Source organism: Heliangelus exortis, chromosome 30 (assembly GCF_036169615.1).
Source record: "Heliangelus exortis chromosome 30, bHelExo1.hap1, whole genome shotgun sequence".
Taxonomy (NCBI): domain Eukaryota; kingdom Metazoa; phylum Chordata; class Aves; order Apodiformes; family Trochilidae; genus Heliangelus; species Heliangelus exortis.
Genome location: NC_092451.1, coordinates 3,289,357 through 3,310,642, shown reverse-complemented (window position 1 = coordinate 3,310,642; position 21,286 = coordinate 3,289,357). Strand labels below are relative to the sequence as shown.

The 21,286-nt window shown below is 41.8% G+C and overlaps 1 protein-coding gene across 6 annotated transcripts in view; it reads right to left on the bottom strand.

The window, feature by feature from the left end:
- The window catches only part of LRRTM4 (leucine rich repeat transmembrane neuronal 4), a 397,419-nt gene that overhangs the window by 33,565 nt on the left and 342,568 nt on the right, over positions 1-21,286 (bottom strand). The window lies entirely within an intron of this gene.

Below are 21,286 nucleotides of genomic sequence, written 5' to 3'. Positions count from 1 at the left end.
GGCAACACTTACCTTCAGAATAAATGTGGGCTGTTTCAGTCACAATATGTCATGGGAAGTAGTCTGATCCAGTGTTTGCAGCCATACAATTAAACCTGGCATGTACTAATTAGGAAGGCAGGTGTACTCAATACATACTACACAGTTTCTTACTAGCTGTTGTCTTACATTAGCCCATCCTTGGTTAAGTGAGCATGGAGACAGAATGTAACTGCTTACAAATGCCCAAAGGATCCAAAATAGAGGTTGGAGAAAAATTATTTATGGTGGCTGTGATTAAGAGCAATGTGAAGTGACTGAGAGGAACTGGAAATAAGCAAGTGGGAAAATCTCCCTGCCAAAACCTGAGACTTTCCCAGAGCCTCCCAGAGGAGCAGGATAACCAAGCCACGTGAGACAACTTCATGGCAGCTCCTGGAGAAGCTTTCTGAAATGTCACAGGGAATAATCCTACCCAAGGTATGTTTCAAATGCAATCAGGGCCCCTAAAAGTGGAGAATGATCTACAGAAAAGCTATTACCATGCATGTGGATCACATTCTAGTATAGATGTAGCATGTTCTAATAGGTTTATTTTGCTTTTTTTGTTTTTTTTCAGAGAGCAAAGTTGAGGTTTTGTAAATCTTTCTGCCTCTGAATAGCAAATACTGAATACCAGGAGCACATCTACCACCAGTGACAACTCCTGAAATTCTGCTGCTGATAATCCTTACACAAACATCAGTCAGAGAAGAGTTACTACTAGCAGTAGTAAACATTCAGTAGCACCAGCTTGGAGAAAATGCACTCCTCTGCTAACCAAGTTCCCCTGTCAGGGAAAGCTGGTGCTAATGAGAGCTGTAGCTCACGTCAGTGCACAATGACACAATTAGGAGCTCTGTCCTACTTCACAAATACCAATATTGATTAGCAGAACCTAAAATACCATCAGGACGTTTTTATGGTTACTTAGAACTTCTTGAGTTATATTAAGTGGGCTAAGGAGTTAAAAGGAGTATAAACTCCCAAGCTCCAAGCCAACACTGAAATTCTAAGAGTTAAGAAAAAGACACTTCCAGAGCAAGTCACTATGTAATAATCCACCACAGGATTTTTTTAAATAATTTTATTCTGAAGTATCTAACACTTAAGTATCTAAAGAACTACATACACAATTCAACTCATTCTAAACAGGTACTTCTACACCTCCCACTAAGAGAGACTTCTGAAAGTTAACCAGGGCATTTAGATGCCAAAATCCCATAAAAATTAATAGGAAATGAGCCTCCAAATTCCCTAGGTGTCTTCAAAAATCTCAGACCAAATATATACCAGTTCTATTCATTCTGAAGACTCCTAATGCACTTGATAAGCATTACAGGTTTTACACAGAAAACATTCCAGTAAAATGGAGCTACCTCTGTGATGGAACATGGGATAAGAACAGTCCATAAGAGTTTAAAGACTGAAAGTGGGGAATACCCAGGGGTAACAGGGTGAGATGTGATGGTCTTGGAGTGATTGTACAAAGGCTCCAGAGGGGTCAGGAGCTCAGGTTTTGTTCACACTTGGTCTGATTTACCCCTTGACTGGGAGACTGTCTGGCAACACTGGGGGAGGTGGTGGCCCTACAAATAAACATTTATATGGCCCCACTGAAACAGTGTCCCAGTTGCCACCTCTAACTCTTAGCTGCTCTCCCAACTCAAAGGATTTCTCTGGCATAATTAAAACCCACATGAAAAAACTGCTCTGTGTTCCAAGAGCAAGAAAACCACTGACCTCTTTACACCCGTGTCATTTCCATGCAAAGACCCAGGTGGATTTCAGGACCAGTATTGCCCTTTTTCCTGCTGATACCAATACTGACACAAAGGCAAGTAAAATACTGCCTGGGAAGGCCTAAACGTGCACAATTACAGACAAATGTATTGTTTGGAGCATAGTTAGAAAGATTATAATTTCATGACACCCAAAATTATAATCATTATATCCACAACTTTCTTTACTTCCTTATTTTCAAACCTATTATGGGTCTCTTTGGAAAAGTGAAATTGGTGCTTGCAGCCTTGACAGCAAAGGACAAAAGCCTTGACAGGACATAATGTGTCTTGAAGAATAATTAAATCAAAGTATGGTGTAAATCCCAAGAGTGCCTCACCATTGGTAGTATTTCTATCAAGAATCTTCAAAACCCTAAATCCAATATTTAAAATTTATGGGTTTCACCTGTGGTTTCAAGGTGAGAGGCAGCTGTAGCAATGCTTTGGTGCTTCTGCCTATCTTGCCTTTTCTGTGAGTCCAAGGGAGAAAAAGAGCAGAACAAAACTCTGACCTGCATGCCAGGACACAGGTAATGCCCACCTGAACAAACCCAGGTAAATAAATGGTTATAAATAAAGAGCATCCCCGTAAGTCTATGTTAAGGTAAACATAAATACAGTAGGAACATTTTTATAACTGCAATCTAAATATTATGTAAAGAGGGCAAGGTCAGGAGGTGTAAGGAGACATCACAGAGAGGCAGAACAGAACTCTCATTATTTTAGCTTAAAAATAGGAAACTGATACACAAAAAAGGTTCAGTAAAGTGCCCCAGATTATCCAGGTTTCAGTCAGAGAACTAACAAGTTCTATAACTAAACACTTTCCACTCAAACTCAAATCAAACACAATTGTCAAGAAAAAGAGACAAACTTCTTTATCCTCCCAGCTACACCAACAAGTAAGAAAAGGACATTCCTAGCTGGAGCAAAAAGAAGGGAAAAGAGGGTATTTTCATGGAAAATCTTCTAAGGTTTCTTCAGCCATTCTGAGAGCCACCTTAGGAATCATTAACAGACAACAGGAGGGTTGTGGATGTCACACTATTGAATCAAGAGTTTCCAATTTAGTCCAAAGTAACAGTGTCCATCCCAACAATCCCAAGCTTCTGAACAACCTGAGTTGAAATCTTAACTTCTGTTTTGCCATCATCTGCACACTTTGCTGAGTTCTGAACCTCTCTGGGTTCAGCTGTTCAGAGCACTACAAAGAAACCTTGAATCAGGAGCTTTGGGACACAGGGTGGATGCAGGAAACAAAAGGGCTGTTTGCCTGTCCTCACAGTCCTTGCTAACAAAGGAATTACTCTATTAACCTCTCCCACTTGGCTGTCCCTTAATCTGTACACGTTACTCAAAGCCCTTTAAAGCATTTCCTCTGCCCCTGCTGTGGTTCTAAAAGCTCAAGTTGGGCTATGATCTTTGCTTAAGAGAAGTTACTGAAGCGACGGATTCGAAAAGTTATAATCCAAATGGTCATGGCTGGATGAAAATCCAGTTTATTCAGTAATGCTACCACCCCAGCATGCAACCCTGCTCAGTTATGAGGCCGTTGCTGCCTGATGGGTTGAATAATGAAACTGCAGTAACATCAGCTTTGAAGATGAAGAACACTGGGGCACGAGTTCTGCAAATTTTAATAAAATAGCTGTAACCCCATTTAGAAGAAAAACAGCTCCTTTAAGGCAGTTCAGATCAACACACTGAACTTGCTTCTCACCTTCAGAGATCAATTCTGGTAGTGTGCAAGTTGCTTTCAGACCTTGGCCATGTTGAGGTTTTGCCTGCCAGCTGATGGCCAGCTCCCCAAACAAAGCCCCAAGGCCAGCAGCTGAACTGGCACCATGGCCTTAACACCCACTTCAAGCAAGCAAGGCAGCAGTGCCAATCCCCACCAGCTGAGCCCTGAGCCCAGCTGCAGAGCAGGGAAGCAGGAATCTGCAGCACAGGTGATAGCTCCCAGGGGACCACTTGGAGCCCAGGTTCTCAGTGTGCAAATCCTGTCTGTGCACTGGGAAGGGTTCAGCCCATGTGCATGTTCAATGGTCCAGAGAGCCCTGGAGAACTTCATCCCTGGGGTGAGATGCCACCTCCTTCCAGTGAGCTCTTACTGGTAATTCAGGGCATCCAAGAAAACAAGGCCCCAGCTCAGTGATCTCTTCTATCAGTTAGTACACAAAAAGATTTGATTAGAAAGGCAAGATAACTCTGATTTGATCTATAGTGACACAAGACACGAGCTCTCTGCCATTCTCTAGCTACCCAGGGACTGCAGCTGAGCTCACAGCCTCTGAGCTTAAACCTCACACAAGTCAACAGAGAAAAAGCAGGAGCAGAACTAAAGCAAATATCATAGCAGGGAAACACTTTCTCTCTTCTCCACAGCAGCTTCCAGGCCAGCTTTGCTGGGGCTCTGTCCTTTCAGCTTTGTCCATGCTGAGGCACCTTGCAGCTCTGCCCGGGCTCTTCACTCCACCTGGAGAGCAGCACCGAGCAAGTGAGGCACTGCAGGAAGCACCCAAGCTGCAGCTGCAGCACCCAGGGAAAGACCTCATGGAAGCAATATCCAGGGAAAAACCTCATGGAAGCAATACCCAGGGAAAGACCTCATGGAATCAATACCCAGGGAAAGATCTCATGGAAGCAATATCCAGAAAAAGATCTATGGAAGCAATATCGAGGGAAAGATCTTGTGGAAGCAATACCCAGGGAAAGACCTCATGGAAGCAATACCCAGGGAAAGACCTCATGGAAGCAATATCCAGGGAAAAACCTCATGGAAGCAATACCCAGGGAAAGACCTCATGGAAGCAATACCCAGGGAAAGACCTCATGGAAGCAATATCCAGGGAAAGATCTATGGAAGCAATACCCAGGGAAAGATGTCATGGAATCAATACCCAGGGAAAGACCTCATGGAAGCAATATCCAGGGAAAGATCTATGGAAGCAATACCCAGGGAAAGACTTCATGGAAGCAATACCCAGGGAAAGATCTCATGGAAGCAATATCCAGGAAAAGATCTATGGAAGCAATACCCAGGGAAAGATGTCATGGAATCAATACCCAGGGAAAGACCTCATGGAATCAATACCCAGGGAAAGACCTCATGGAAGCAATATCCAGGGAAAGACTTCATGGAAGCAATATCCAGGGAAAGATCCAATGGAAGCAGTTCAAGTAAATGAAATCCTGGTGTGCTCACTGCTCTGAAATGCGGAGCAAGCAATGAGTGAGATCCCAGATTTGTAACTGTTCAGCAGACACACCAAGACAATTCCAGTGATGAAAGCTGCACAGGCAGCACTGTACATCAGACTGATTTTGCAGAGGTCCATAAATAAGTAATTTGACTTGGTGAAGCACTCTGCAATGACTTGGGGTTTGAAATGTGATACTGAGACAAGAATCTACGTGTACACAAGGAATTTCACACCTTCCTCAATGGAGTTCCATGGCAGTGCAATGAGAAGCAGGCTATAAAGGAATGGTTGATGCCTTCTACCACTTATTTTTTGAATAGAGAATACTGTTATTGTCTAAGCAAAAACATCTCTGTTCAGATGGAGTCATGTTCACAGAGATTCAGAGAACTGCAGGCTCAGCTCTGAAAGCATTTTCCAAGGTCTCGTGGAGGGAGAGAAGCAACCTGCCAGACAATATATGAAGTTTAGAATGTCAAATCTAAAGTAAACTTCCAAAAATCTTTCCAAAGGGGATGCTGAACAAGGTGGATGAAAGGATGAACTGAAGTGTAATAAAATAGAAAATCAGGTGCAGACAATGCTAAGTGTCTGCTCAAAAGATCAGTAAACCACATTAGAATATCTTATGAGAACAGAGTATCTGTAAAAAAACCTAAGCATCATTAGAAGGAGCTTATCAAAAACACTTAAAGGACATGGAGTTTTTGAGACTGTTAAGAAAGGAGCTCTCTACAATAAACAGCTGTATGTGGATCTCACAGAAACAGCACTGCTTTGGTTACAGACCTTGGAATGCCACACTTACCTCAAACAAATAACTTGCTGAAAACACCTAATGTTCACTGACTTATCTTGTAAACCCAATTAATAGATGATCTCTTAATAGAGCATACAATCCAAAAACCTAGATAAGAAATACCTGGCAGGCTCTGATACACACTGTCTCACAGTTGTCTCTTATTATTCAGTTCAGTTTTCTCTCCTCACGTCCAAATATTGTGAATAGTACAGGCTTGATCCGGAGATCACTGAGGAAATCAAGGGGCACTTTTTATTCACTTTGGTACCAAGAGGGCTGAAGGAAAGGCTGATAGAGAATATTATCATACCCAGAGATGAAAAAGACCTGATACACTTCAGATCTCTGTTTTCAAGGACAGAGATAACCCTGTGATAGGGAACTTATATGCTCAGTTGCTCCTGCACTCGAACAAAGTCAAAAGGCTGGGAAGATATGGGAAGGAGGAAATGTCTCAAGTGATGCTGTCCCCAGGTGACCTCATCAAGAGAGACAGAACACCACCATTTAGAGGCTTCTGACTACACACAACAGAAGAGAGAAACTCTTGACTATTAGTAGAAGACCTAGAAGAGTAGATTTTAAGGACAATGTAGTTATTTTTTACCCCCTACCAGCACCTCAAGGTTTGATCTCTACAGTAGTCTGCCTAACATCATTTTTTTATTTCCCTGCATCTATATTTTCTCTCTCTTTTCTACACATCCCCATTCCCACTGCTGCATCACCCCAGTGAGAGGAGTCTGCAGGGAGGGGGAAAGAAAAAAGCAGTCCCAGGCGCCCCCTCTGACACACACAGGATGCCCCTTGCCCTCCCACCCCCTGGGATGCCCAAACACAACTCCCCTGCCAACAAGCTGAGCCCTGACAGCCAAACCACTCCAGTCCTCAGCAGGGCTGAGCTAATGCTTTAACCTCCACATCCCAGGGATGTGGGATGCATCCCAGACTCTGCTGCTCTCACCAAGCAGGAGACAGAGAGCACCCTGCCCAGACTCCACAAATGACCTGCAACAGGGTCCTCAAATAGGCCTCTTACCATCAGTGTACAAAACTCTTTGCCTCTTATTATAAACAGGATTTAATTCCTAGCTTTAGCCTAATTAATTTGCTGTACATCATTAATTTTCACTGTAAACTTTCTCAACACCTCCCTTCCCAAGGTATTTCAAGTCCAGCAATTAACTTCTCTCATCTCCCTGATCATGTTGCCATCCTGCTCTGGGCTCAGTTTTGTTAGGTAGGATTTTTTAACACTATTCATTAGCTACTGACAGGCAGTGTCACTCTGTGAATGACAGTCTCTCATTAATTAATATTTTTACATTATGAAAAAAAAGAGTTTGAGCATCTAGAGGGAAAACTAGAGTACAAGAATTAAAAATACAGCTTTATCTGTCAACATATGGCTTCTCAATATATTGCTCTTGGTAGGCAGTTCATTGAAAAGAGGAGTTTAGAATAAGTTATCAGGTGCTCTGTATCTTCACAGAAATCAAGGCCAGGCTGCCCTGAGCCATCCTCAGAGCTCCAGGAGCTCAATGTGTCTGCACCTCCATCTGCAGGAGCTGGAGGGAAGGGAGAGCTGAGGAAACCACTGCTTGCTCAGAAGAAAAGCTCACAGCAGAAGGAACATTTACCACAACAAATTGGATGAAATGTTGAAAAAGGAAAATTTTAGGGCTGTTAAAGGTATCTGTCAGGGAATTGTCTGCTTCCTTGACTTAGACTTGGCATTGTTAGACTACAAGCATGCTGTAGCCTGCAGATGAGGCTCAGGGAGAAGACCAAGTGGTACCTTTGGCCTCAACATTTCTGCACCCATGACTCTGATCCTGGGATCCTGCCAGATGAAACACATTAATCATAAACCACCTTTACCAGTTCACTTCCATTTCAAAACATTTAACCATTTTTGAAGGAAGAGTGAGCACGGAAAATTGACCCCAATTATTACCACGCACCAAACTGCTTATTAGAGGCTTCAGTAAAATGAAGATATCAGAAGATGAAGGAATGTACCTGGATCCAGCTACTTCTTGGTGCTGAGAGGTGCAGTGATGCCCTTTCAGACAAGGACCTGGTTGCCAAGCTCTGCTGAGGCTGAGGAGGAGCTCAGACTCTGCCATGTGGAAGTCACAAAAGCAGCTCAGATGTAGCCTGCTTTCTACTTCCAGCCAGGATTTACAACTGCATTTGGAGGATGTTGTAGTCACAATAATGAGGTTTTCTTAAACAGCTGCAGTACAAACACTGAATCTGCATTATACAAATGCTGGAGTGCTTAATGCACAGATCAGAGCTACCTAAACCTGCATTAACTTCATAGATGCTCAAGGTTCCTTTGGAGGAAGCATGGAATCAGTCAGCAATCCCTGGACTAAGAGTCTCCAGTGTTACACTGTGGTAGCACAGACTGGATGAAAAGCATGACTGGACATATGTCAGTTAGGAAACAAGTCCAAAGTTATGTTACAGGAAAATTAATTAACAAAAGCTACATTAAGATAAAGCTGAAATGCTGTATTCAACCATAGTTTACAAGAACATAAAATGATAAATTAACCATGTTTGAAATGGAAATTGCACGTGGTAATTACATGATTTATATTACATAAATAATGAATTAATATTAATTAATTCCAGAGATCTGGATTCTATTCTCAGTGAAGACAGCACAGCTACTATGCAAATCTACTTTAGTAATCATGACTATTCATACTGCAGACTCTTAAGGACAAAGTATTTTTTCTTGTTTTTTAATTTACAATATTTAGAGAGCACCCTGAGACAAATCTCAACAGAACAGATGCCACAATTATCAAAACCTGGAAGGTTTTGAAAATAGCATCACTTCATATTTTTCTTTCATGGAAAAACAGAGACGTTACAGAGGACAGAAATCCACACAAGAATGCAAGTGAATATTCTCTCTTTGCTAGAAAATTAAGTCTGGCTTAAGATGCTTTTATTAGTGGACAATGCTTAGTGCCCAGGGGAAATTTGTTGGGAAATATTTACACCACCAGATTATGCTCAGTTTCAGCTGACTGGGTATAAACCTGTGTGAAAAGGGTGATGCCAGGCAGGAAAATGAGAGAAAGGAGAACAGGACAACAGCAGAAAAACCTGTGAGATGAAATGCATGGTGCAAGTGGGAGCAGGTGACAGTGATTTATAATGCAGCATTAAAGTGTCATGGTGTCACTGTCACTCCCAGCATCCTGTGAGCTAAACCATGTCTGCTGCAGACACTGCCTGGACTGAGAACAGAGTGGTGCAGAAATGGAATGGGATCTGACACTTCCTGTTCCTCTCAGAATTAGTGCAATTCAGGAATGAAATCTGCCATGGCACTGCTGCTCCAGTTTGGCAGGAAGTTGTGTTGGAAGTGTAGGTAGAATAGTTGGGTTCCAAGTTTTCTCTAAGAAATCAGTATGGAGGGGGAGATGTGGATGAGGCACATGCAAGACTCTCAAAACCACCCGAATTCTAGCAGAACCCCCCCAGACAGCCCAGTTTGCTTACATAGAATAGCAAAAAATCACAGAGATCCCATAATTTTCTTTTCAGAGAAAGCCCCAATCCTGCCACCTACTTAATTCTGGCCTGGTGAAAGGGTTGAGGAGGCTCTGCTGAGATGCCAGGATGGAGAGAGAGAAGATCCTTACAGCTCCTTGCACTTCAATTTCTTCTTTCAAAAACAACATGCAAGGAGAACAAGACTTTGAGTCCTTTCTTTCTAGGAATGGTGGAAAACATTACCAAGAAACTTCCCTGTGGGATCATGTTCATGTACATTGCACTGCACCCCTCCTCCTGCCCACCCACCCTGAACACTCTGCTCTGCTCCACCTGGACCCAGGGCCAGAGGGGCCAAGCAATCACCCTGTTTGCTCACCCACAAAACTGGGGAGTGCTGGTTCTGCAGACAGAGCTCCCCTTGACTCCACTTTTTGCATGCCAAGCATTCATTACCTCCAGCCCAAGTTAAGGGCCAATGGTTTCAGCCACTCCTGAGTTTCCATCAGTAACTTTGGCTGCAGTGTTGGAAAAGAGCAACCAGAATTTGGGTTATTTTCCTTTCTTCAAAGACATTAATATAAGCACATCTCCTACCAATAACTATTTCAAATATACAATCAATAAAGTATTAAGCTTTCAGTTTTCCAAGTGAATAAGCAAGCAATTCAGCCCAGAACAAACACCTGATAGCAGCAGATTCCTCAACAGGTCTGGGAAGATCTGATTCCCAGTTCCTGGGGAGTTCATGTGCAGAGTTTCTCTATAGACCCTGGCAGAGCACAGAATTTCCATATTACAAACCTAATGCCCACTTCTTCTGGGGATTAGAGCATTTTAGTAAAGACTACAAAAGAAAGTCTGCATGTAATGTGGCCCCCAAATTTATGGAACTTTAATCTAGGAGGATTAGGTCTATTCCACTTCAGATGCTTAATAAAACAGATGAAAAAACCTTAAATGAAATCTTTCTGGTTGATAATCCTTCAAAACCCAGTGTAACCACCGTAAAGTTAATTTTCTCATTAAAAAGCTATAATTTCCATTGCCTTTTTTTCCTTTTTTGTAGGATTTACAGTGATATAGCTCTACACTCATGTATATCCAAGGGATACCTTTATAGATAAAGAAAAAAATCCTGGAACTTGTGAGAGCTTTATTTTGCTAAGGAACAATGTAAATTTGGCAGAGAAATGTAGACCCAGGATGGCAGCTGTCCAAAAAAACCTATAGTTGGAAACAATTTTACCACTGGAAGGAGGTACTGGCAATGAGATGAATAACTGGAAAAACAATTTTCCATTGAAAACAGTTCCATGGGATCCTTCACAACAAGCTGAAAGATATCTATGTACACACATGCAGACATTCATAAACCAAGACCTTTCAGACAAATAGCAATGTGAAATTAAATTCCAACCACATCAGGTACCAACTCAGTAAATAGTTTGCTTCTTGCAACAACTTTTGAGAAATGTATTTTCTCTTTGCATCAAAATAGACATCTATTCTAATTTAAGTAAGAAAAATGATGTTTTCTAAAAAATAATTCCTTTTATGAAGATAGATTTGTCCTCAAAACCAAACCCAGTAACTTTTCAGATGTTCTAATATGCCCACACATGTTGCTGGGTCCCCAGTGTCTCTCTGCTAACACCTTCCTGTTGGAGCTAAATAAAAGGCCACACAAAGTATGCATGACAAGTAATGGCTATTGCAGCAGGGACCTCCCAAAAAAGAACCCCAGCACACCTACAGTACAGGTGACAATATTGAGCTGCAAGAAAACACAGCCCAGGCAGTCTTCCTTTGTACAAAATTTTATGGGCAATCACCCAGCATCTTACAGCAGTTCTTCATCTTATTTACCTCACCTTAATCATAGTGTCATGTCAGTAAATGACTTATTAAGACTAAGCAAGGCAGAAGAGGGCAAAGAATCTCAGTTTTCTGAGTTATTAACACTTAGACTATTAGAGCTTCCTCCTTACAAAAGTAATTAATGTTTCACCTGCTCAACTTAACCCCCTCAAACCAACACAGGCACAGCTGACACCCTTCTCCTCCCCTGCCCCAATACTCCTCTGGCAAAGGGAAGAAAAAGATGTCTCTATTTTATGTTATAATGAAATTTACCAGATCTTTTTCATGTCAGGGTCTCATTCTGTTGTGAGTAACGAGACAAAATCTGGATTTTATTTTTCTCCGTTGCTTTCAAATTTTAATACCTTTGTCTGATATGAAAGAGAAGAAAGCACAGGAAGTAAATCCATCATTGAGAAGAATAGGATAAAGTAAAATATAATACATATGCCATACATGATTTAGAGGATTCTGGCATAAGAACTAAATAGCAAGGCTCTGGATGCAGATTCATCGATAACACAGTAATTTATGTGACAACATTTAAGAAAAAAAAATTAAGAAGGAGGAATACACAAAAATAAATTTCCTTCAACACAGCCTAAATTTAATAAAGTAATCTAGCAACTGCCAGTGAATACCAAAACTCCAGAGTGATTAAATAAGTGGAAGCATAAATTATGCAGTGCAGTTAATCAAGGTGCATGTGATTTGGAAGAGCTCTTCTGCTTCTGCACAGCCACGAAAGCTTCCACCAGGGAAGCTCTGCAGGTCCTCCTGGACACTCCCTGGGTCACTGCTGCTTTGGGATACTGGAGGAGGGGCTTTTCCATCCATTTCTGGGGACAGCTTCTGCAGTCCTGCAGGGAGCAGCTGAGTCCCACAGGCTTGCTCTGATGCCTTTATTTTAAGATACAAAAAGGTTCTCTCTCCCTTCCCTTCTCAGTTGGAAAGATGAAGGCTGAGCTGAAGAGCAGGAAGTGTAGGATTTATATTCCACACTCACTTTCTGCACTGGTTTGAATTCCCACACCTTTTATCAGGATGTTGAGCATCACTGACCACCCTCATTAATAGCTTTCCCTATTTCTACTGCTCACACAAGTCTCTCCACATCACATCCATACACTCATTTTTCTTTTGCCAATTTCAAAGCATCCACTTATGCTGGAAATTTCAAATGCATTTAAATGGTGTTAAAATGGCATTTCAATGAGACAAGCAGCTCAGTCACTGCTTCACCCACCTAAGATGTAAGAGACCAAGGTTGGCTTCAGTGTCACTCCAGAACTTGGATTTCAGATAGCTCACACAGGCCCTTATGTTCACAGGTATTTCTGTGTTATTCCCTTTAAAGGTGTTGAAGCTTAAATAACTACAATTCTTCAAGCACCTGAGCCCAGAACTTTCTTTTCCCCTGTACCTTATTTTCATCTTTAAAATTCATGTAAGTGAGTCCTAAATTCATCAAGATAATGAAGGATGTGCATGCTAGAAATCATGAAGTGTTCAGATAATTTTAATCTGTCTCAGACTGACAATTCAGGCTCTTCTGAAAATCACAAGTTTAAAAATAAAGTTTATATTATTAACAATTCTGGGTGCAAAGGAATCAGAGCACTGCCAACAAAGCCCTTTTTTTGCTATTAATTGATCCTGTACCATTAGCAGGGTTCAAATACCTTTTATACAAAACCAGCAGAAATTTGTACATTCTTAATTCACAGATTCTTGCCTTTTTCTTTTTTAATTCAGCCCCATACACCTCAGTGGAACTGGAACTGATCTCCACACCACAAGAGGAATTCAAAAGGTAAAGTCATGTTTTTCATTGCTTTGAGTGTCACACAAAGTATCACTGCCAAGTAACTACCAAAATTAATCTAAAGAGAATGTGGGGAAAAAACCCCAGAAGTCTGAATATATCACTGTTTCTCTGAAGGGAAAGGGGGGATTGAGGGGACCCAACTCATCTAAAAACTATTTAATGATATTTTTACCTTCTCTTCAGTTTGCTGAAGCTACAAATAAGCCAAGGCTTCCCGAATTTGAAGGTGACATTGGACTTATCACTTTGCAGATGCCCTCATATTTTGCTTTTTGAAGTTAATTGAATTCACTCTGACAGCAAGTGGACTGGAATGATATCCATGCAGCCTTCTATCAAGTTGCAGGAACATCTGAATAATACCTGAGTTACATTTTTTGTTCATTTCCTTATTTATCTGGCATAAATTTCTCTCCACAGTGACCCCACATGGAATGTTCCAGCTCAGAATGCCTGAAGGCAATGCAGGCCACACATCTCCCTTGGCTACATAAAAGCTCTCTCTCACATTTATTATTTTGCCTGTACTAAGCCTCGTGTTCTAAAAGGTAAGAACAACTGTCTGACAATTTATTCTTTAACTTTTTCTGCATGGTGAAAGCTCTAGACCTACATTAACCTTGGGAGAGGTTTGTGGAAGTCACCAGGCCTGAAATAAGCTCAGCAGTCTGATGCAGAGTGACATTTCTATACATTTCTGCTGCACAAATAGTGCCAACATGGGAGGCATCTGTTTGCCAAGAATTTATAAAATGTGGATTAAACTTAGCCAAAGTCTTCTAGGATAAAACTTTCAGTTCAATCCATTTAAATGGTTTCATTTAACTCCTTCTTTCTTTAATGAGATTTCTGAAGTGACAGAAATAAGGCAACTTAAAATTCATAGAAGTTTGACAGCAAACAGTTTGTATCTTTCCTTTTCCTGCCTCAGTCTGCACTGGTAATTCACAGATGAAAGCATCCCCTCATCCTCTTGCTATCTACACTTTGTTGGTCACAAACTGTTTAACACATGGATTGTCTTCAAATGGGCACACACAGCACCTCAGCACAACATATACAGCCCTGCCTGCTGTTCCAGTTAGAATCATTACTAATTTATCTTAAATTAAAACTAAATCAGCAACAACTAAACAGCAACACTTGGCCATTAGAGCAATAAAGCAGTATTTTGTACAATTTCACTACAGTTTTAATTCTGTCGATCTCATTTCTTGTCTCCCAAGAGTGGAGAAACACCAATGTTTAAAACCAGGACTTAACTTCCACTAGTGAGGCACTTAAAGCCACTCTAAAAAGGTGTGAAAGTCCAACTTGCTTTACCCCTGTTACGTTGGCAATTCTCTCACCTTTCTCTGGTTTTGGAGAAATGTCCCCTGCAGTCCCAGCTAGATCCCTACTTCAGACATTTCCCCTCTTCCCACTGGGACTTATTAATTATGCAGCATGCACAAACAAACCCAGAGCACTACACACAGGATTGCTTTTTAAACAGTTGCATATTACCTTGACAAACAATCAGACACACATGGAAATTTATCTGTGTGACCTGGAGCTGTAATTAATCAGGTCTGCTGGCAAGCATGACTGCTTTATTTTAGGTGACCTTCCAAGGCTGTGCTGTCTAAGAAGTTTTACAGGGAAGTAATTGACAGCAGGCCCAAAGCTTGAGATGTGACAAACCCTGCTGGCTCTGAGTGACCACCCAGCACCTCCCAGGAGTGGGAACCTGATTTGTGTCCTCTCTCTGAGGAACTCACATCTTGCTGTGCAGGCAGGTGCCAACAGGACAAGGGTTTTCCCTCTCCTCAGCACCAGTGAGGCCACGAGGATCCGAAGGGAACAGCCCCGTGTCCAGCTCGGGCTCCCTGGGACAAGAGGGATGGGAACACAGTGACAGTCACAAAGCTGATCAAGGGACTGGAGGATCTGACACATGAGAGGGACAGAGCTGGGACTGTTCAGCCTGGAGAAGAGATTCTAGCACTATGTATACTGATCTGACACAGGTATGGAAAAGGAGGGGGGGAAAGATGAATTCTGGAGCCAGACACTGATATGGAGTGAAAGAACAAGAGGCAACGCACAGAAAATGAAACAGAGAAAAGGCCACTTCAGCACCAAAGTTGTTTTGTTTTTTGTTTTTTTACAGTGAGTGAGGTCAAGCACTGGAGCAGGCTGCCCAAAGAGATTTTTGAGTATCTATCTTTGGAGATATTCAAAACCCACCCCTAGGTGACCCTGCCCCGAGCTGGAGAGCTGGAGCAGACAAACTCCAGAGGTCCCTCCCAGCCCCTGAGTCTCACTGCAGGAAACCTGAAATCTAAACACACAAGGGCAAGAAATTTCCCAACGACAGAAGAGGCTGATACTGCCCTCCCGTTCCCTTACTGAACGCAAACAGGAATGTAACTGCATCCTGAAACAGGATTTTAATGAAAATCATATTGTGTTTGTATTTTTCTCCACTAAACACTGTTGCTCTGTTCCAAATGGCCTCTACAGAGCATCCATCAGCACATAAACTGAACTCACTGCTTACACAGGGTTCTTAATGTAAGGCTTCTCTTCATCTGTGCTTGAACTTTGAAAGAGCTGAAGCCTCTCCTTTGCCTTTACCCTTCACTACTCAAATTCTGATCCATGTGATAATCACAGCTTTGTTTTGTTCCATCACTCTTGCTCACTATCACAGGAAGATGTCTGGAGCTCTTGCAGGCAGTTTCTATACTCTCTGCAAAGCAATCTTCCTAATCTTGATCTGAAGCAAAATCCAATTACAGGCCCACTCTTCTGTCCTTTAGATTACTATTAGCAAAGATAAAAGCTATTGCTTGTAGCACTGCCCTCCCTCTCTGCTACCCTAAAACCTCCCACTCAGACAGCTCTAGAAATAATAGCAACACACACAGCTATGGAAAGATCCATCAAGAGGAATATCTTCCTTTCCATTTAGTAGAAATGAAGGGTCCAGCTGCTCTTGTTCCAATGGTGTGTGTGAATCATGCTCATTACAGTCCAGATCTGAGAAGAGCTCAGTATCTGATCACTGTCTCCTTTAGCACCCACAGGCTCTGTCAGCTTTTCAGAGCTGCTCTGAACTCCACCCTTCCCACAGAAGTATTCCAGAGTTTGATGCTTGGTGACAGTCCTTTTGATTAAAAACCCCTGCCCAGAACCACAGCTGCTGGAAACTCTGGCCAAGCATTAACAAGTAGATACAGGAACACTTTTTCTGCATCTTGCTGTGAAGAGTGACCACAGTGGGGTGACTGCAAACACCAAAGGGACCATCCCAGGAGCTGAGGGAACACAGCACAGGTCTGCATGAAGCTGCTGGCAAGGGGAGGCCAAAGGACTGCAAAGGGAAAGCAAAGGGATAGGAGAGGCACCAACCAGCCCTGAAAAGCAAGGGAGCACCTGAAGTCCTCTGAAGTACCTGCTCACATCTTTTCCCTCTCTCTGTAACAACCATTTGCTTCCTTTCAGCTACCTCACCAAACCCAGGAGCAGCTGGAAGCTTGCTGAAGCAGTGCAGACAAGGGGATATCTAATTAAAATGCTAAACCTGACTTGGAGACTCATTTCTTATGGGCTCTAGCACTTCACTGGCCCATCCCATTCTGCTCTTTATCAAGTTAAGAGCAGGGGCTGCATTCTCCTCAAGCACCTGTACATCACTTGGCACAACAGAGCCCTCATCTCAGGACACCTCAGCATTTCCCCAGTATAAATAATAATATGCTTAATTATATATGCTGGTAGAGTGAAAAGATTAGATAAACACATTTCACATAACCCTAACATTGAATCTGCTGCTCTGAGAGCTTAGAGATTCCCTTGAGCTGCTCCAGTGGTGAATTTGATCCTTTAGTATACAGACTCCCTTGAAGTTTTCTGATCCTTTCCCATTGACTCACGTTCCTAACACTTGTTTCTGCATTATATCCCACCACTAAGTGGAGCAGCACGAGCTGTTTCTGATAATTTTCCATCTATTTAGTTTTTACCTTTTCTCTCGGCCATATCCATGGGAAACCCTTTACTGCACTCAGCTCTTTTTCATTTTTCACCCCTGTAAATATATTACGTGTTTATAAAACAAAGGTAACATGCATCATGCCCAAAGTATATAAAAGATCCAACTCCCTAATACCTCATCACATGTGTTGAGATGATCCTGCCTTAGGGATCTTAACTAATTTTCCTTGACAGAGATGTTTGGGGTGATGACAATCATCCTCAACAGACCTATGGGGAGTTCACACTCTAACAAAGAGCTCTGAAGTAGCCCATTGCATTTTTATGATAATCCCCAAGTTACAGTCATTGTGCAAAAGAGCCTCCTGTTGAGGTGTAAAAAGAAATGAAAGCCATGGGGGAGGACTAAAAAAAAAAAAAAAGGAAAGCTAGAGCCTAATTTAAAGCTTGACTAAGCAGATGAAAAACTGCTGTTAAGGTTCTGTCTTCATTTTTGAAGTTTGCCCAGAAAATTCAAGCTGCCAGCTGTACAAGTTCAATGAAAACCCCAAGCAGTTATTGGATTTTCAAGTTGCTCACGGCTACGCCGTGGGAATAAAGGTTCCTCTGGTTCCAGGTATTTCACAGGATCACAAGAGTTGCTTTGGTTGGAAAAGACCTTTAAGATCACCAAGCCCAACCATTACCCCAGAACTACAAGTGCACCACTAAGCTCTGGCCCAATTACCTTCAGCACAGGGAAAGGGGATGTTGCCTCTCACACTTTTTTAAGCTTGTGAAATAAAGTGCTTGGTCCCTTGGCTTGCTGCAGTCTCAGGATTGCTCTGCAGATTGTGCTAAACTGCACTTGTTCAGGAAATGGCTTTCCAATTCTTTTCCCACTTCCCTCTAGAGCTGTTAGTGTACCTGTCCCTGCAGTTCTGAGTACCCAAGGAAATCTGTACATTGGTTGGATTGGAGAACTCACTCCTGCAGAGGCAGAGGGAAAAAAACTGTGTCCAAATGCCTTCTTTTTACAGTACACCAGTGTTTTGCATTGCTGCACTTGGGTATTTTCCTCTTTTTATGTAAATGCAAATTGACAGAATGTGGAATGATAATTTTTTTCAGCAAAACAATCTTTAATGAATATATTTGTAACTATATATAGTGCTATTTAATACGCATGGAAACTCCATAATAGGGAAGAAATTGCATTGGGTTCTGAACATGCTGTAGAAATTATTCAAGGTTTTAGAATCCTATCTTACAATAACTCAGCTGAGCAGCTCATTCCATTCAAGTGGGATGGTAGAGATTTTTTTTCCTGTTAAAAAGTAAGGCTACAAACATTTTTTAATGTGAAAGAACACTTAGAATTTCTAACCTCAAAACACAGCATGCAAAGCTCAGACTGTAAGTATTAATTTTGTGGATAAGATTAACCTCATCCAATTTTACAACAGATACTCACACCTATGTGGATGCACACACATATGTAATTCTGCCCAAGTGTCTAAAATCAGTCTTTAAAAATATGCACTAATTTGGAAGACTGAATCAGAAATTTCTTTGTGAGGGACTCTGGACTTTGGCTGTCTAAATCTTTCCACTGGTGGTTAAATTGTCTGCCCGAGAAATAAAAATCATAGGATAAAACTTTATTACAATATTCTGAGGTCAGGGAACAAGAGATTTAAGTTTGGGGGTCTGGGAGGTTTTTTGTGTTGTTTTGATTTTGGTTTGGTGACTCTAAGTGCATTCAAAACAGTAGGTTGCTCTGTTATGCTAACTATGTCTAGGAGAGAATGGAAATACTTGCTGAGAGAGAGGCATAAATTGCTTTGATATCAAAGGCATTGAAAAGCTTTATTTACATTTACTCTGTGTGAGGAGCAGCTTCCATATGGTCATACCCATGGATTACAGCTCTGTGGGGGAAGGTGAATAGGTTATCTAGAGCTTCTTCTACAAATTGTAGTCTTCCAGCAAATAACAGAGTTCTCAGCTTCTTCTGTTTTAATAGCTCTATCTGAACTACTTGATCATTCAAATCTGTTGTGAGCTGAAGTAATGTCAAATTGCTCTAAACTCAGTGTATAGAACTGAAAAGCAGGAAGCTAAGACTGTGTTGCTCTTCAGGATCATTATAACAAGTGTGTTCCCTCTCCAGTGGGGATTAATGGGGGGGACTATTAGAAACAGAAACAACCAGGAGTGGGAAACCACTTCAGAGTCCTCTCTTACAACCTTTCCTCATGCTGCTGGAATACTGCAGAGTCAGACAGTCCCATGCTAAAGACTGGCTGGGGGAGAGCAATGAACCTGCTGCTTCTGCCACTGAGTGAAGAAGAGCTGCTCTTCTGCCTGTTGGGAAAGTTAACAGATTGCAAGAAGGAAAATTCTGATTGTACACATATAAACCCCCCCAAATAACCCCAGAAAAATCTGGTGAATCTTTAACCTTGTAGATATTCAGGCCTGGGCTAGACAAGGCCTTGTGTAACCTGACCAAGCTTTGAAATTAGCCCTGAGGAGCAGGGGGTTACCCCAGATTATTTCCTGAAGCTGCTTCCCAAAAAAAGTCTTTCTCCAATTCTATGTTCTTCTATCCTAACGTTGCCATGAAAATGTGCCCAAATATTGTCATGTCCTATGGTAACAGCAACAAGTTAACGTGGTACCAAGCTAGAACAATGACCAGGATTTCACACAATGGATGCCTGCAGACTGCTTGTGCTTTCAGAAAAAAAGCAGCTGTCAGTACACACTAGGAACATCTCAGCAGCCTTAAGAAATCCACACTGCCTGATATGGCAATATCAAACATGAAAGACTCTACTTTTCTGTGGATTCACGGATGATTTTTATAATTCACTGATCTTGCAGATTTTCAAGGTAGCTCTTCTTCCATCAGAACCTCTAAAGCATTATTTACAGACAGAGCTCTGCTTTGATGCCTATCTGAACCATTGGTTGATCCAGCAAAAATCAAAACCCAAGCATTTCTGTGCCTGTGCAGTTTCCCTCTTCTGATGCCTTTTGCAAGACTGAAGAAACAAAACTGCCCAGAATGTGTTTGACTTGGTTCAGCAAAACAATTGGTTCTCCCCTTCTTGAAGATAAATTTCAGTAACTGTCATTTTGAACACTGCCTTGCTTGCTAGGGCTGAGCTGGGCAATCAAAGGTGTGCCCTGGCAGCACTGCTGCTGCTTAGCCTGAGGCCAAGAGGAATAATAAATACAACTTGTGAGAGGACCTAAGCAGAGCTGGCAGAGCAGCTCAGTGCTCTGATGCTTCTCTGAGTGGTTGGGCACAAAGTGGTTGAGTACAAAGGAGTCAGAGCCAGGAGAGGTGGGTCAAGAGCATGAACATGACCTGAGCAGGACTTGGATTTGTTTGACCAAACCCTCTGTTCCTAATTTAAGAGCTTCACTTCCTTAGTCCCAGGGCATACTCAGAAAGCAGACCTGATCTACCCACTGAAAATCTCCAAGGACTAAACTGACTATACTCCAAATTTTAAGCCTTTCATTAAGCAAGAATCCAGAGGTTCATTAAATATGTAGTTTAGTTCAGCCTGGAGTTAAAACCAAGGCTTTGCAACTAAAAGAAACAGAAAGCAAATAAATATGAAGTATATGTTGTACAAAAAGAAGTACAAAAAGAAGTACTGTTGTTTTTTTAACTCACTATTTTTTCCAGTCAATTCAATAATAATTCATAATTGTTACAAGCTTGAAGTTGGCACCACCGGTGAAGGATGGTTTTCTGTCCTCCCCAAAATACCTTAGGAGCAAGTGCCTCTTAGCCCAGGGACTTCTCCAGCAAGGCAGCACAGTGCTTGTGCCAAACAGCTGATTTCCATGCAGCTGCATGATATCCTACAAAATTATTCACAGCTTGAAGAGGGCAGGGATAAAAAAAATATGAAAAAATGCCAGCTGGGAAAATATGAAACAGGGTAGGTACCAGTAAGAGAAAAATGGCAAAGAGACATGGGTGACTTTGCCAATTTTCTGAAAGGAAATCCCTCTGTAATGAGGAAAATTAATAAACAACCACCAACCCCAGGCAGTAGTCACATTTTGAATTTCTAAAGGAAGTCAAGGAATTGAGGTTCCATTTTCAGAGGTTCCCAAGCTGCCAGTCCAGAAGATAAATCTCAGTGGAAGTCTGTTATGTGCCAAAGTCACTTTCCAAAATCAGTTTTTACCTATCTTGTTACTTTGTCCTGGAAAACCATATCTGGAAGCTGAGCTATGTTAAGAATTAACTGAAATAACCTTGCAATATAACACAGCC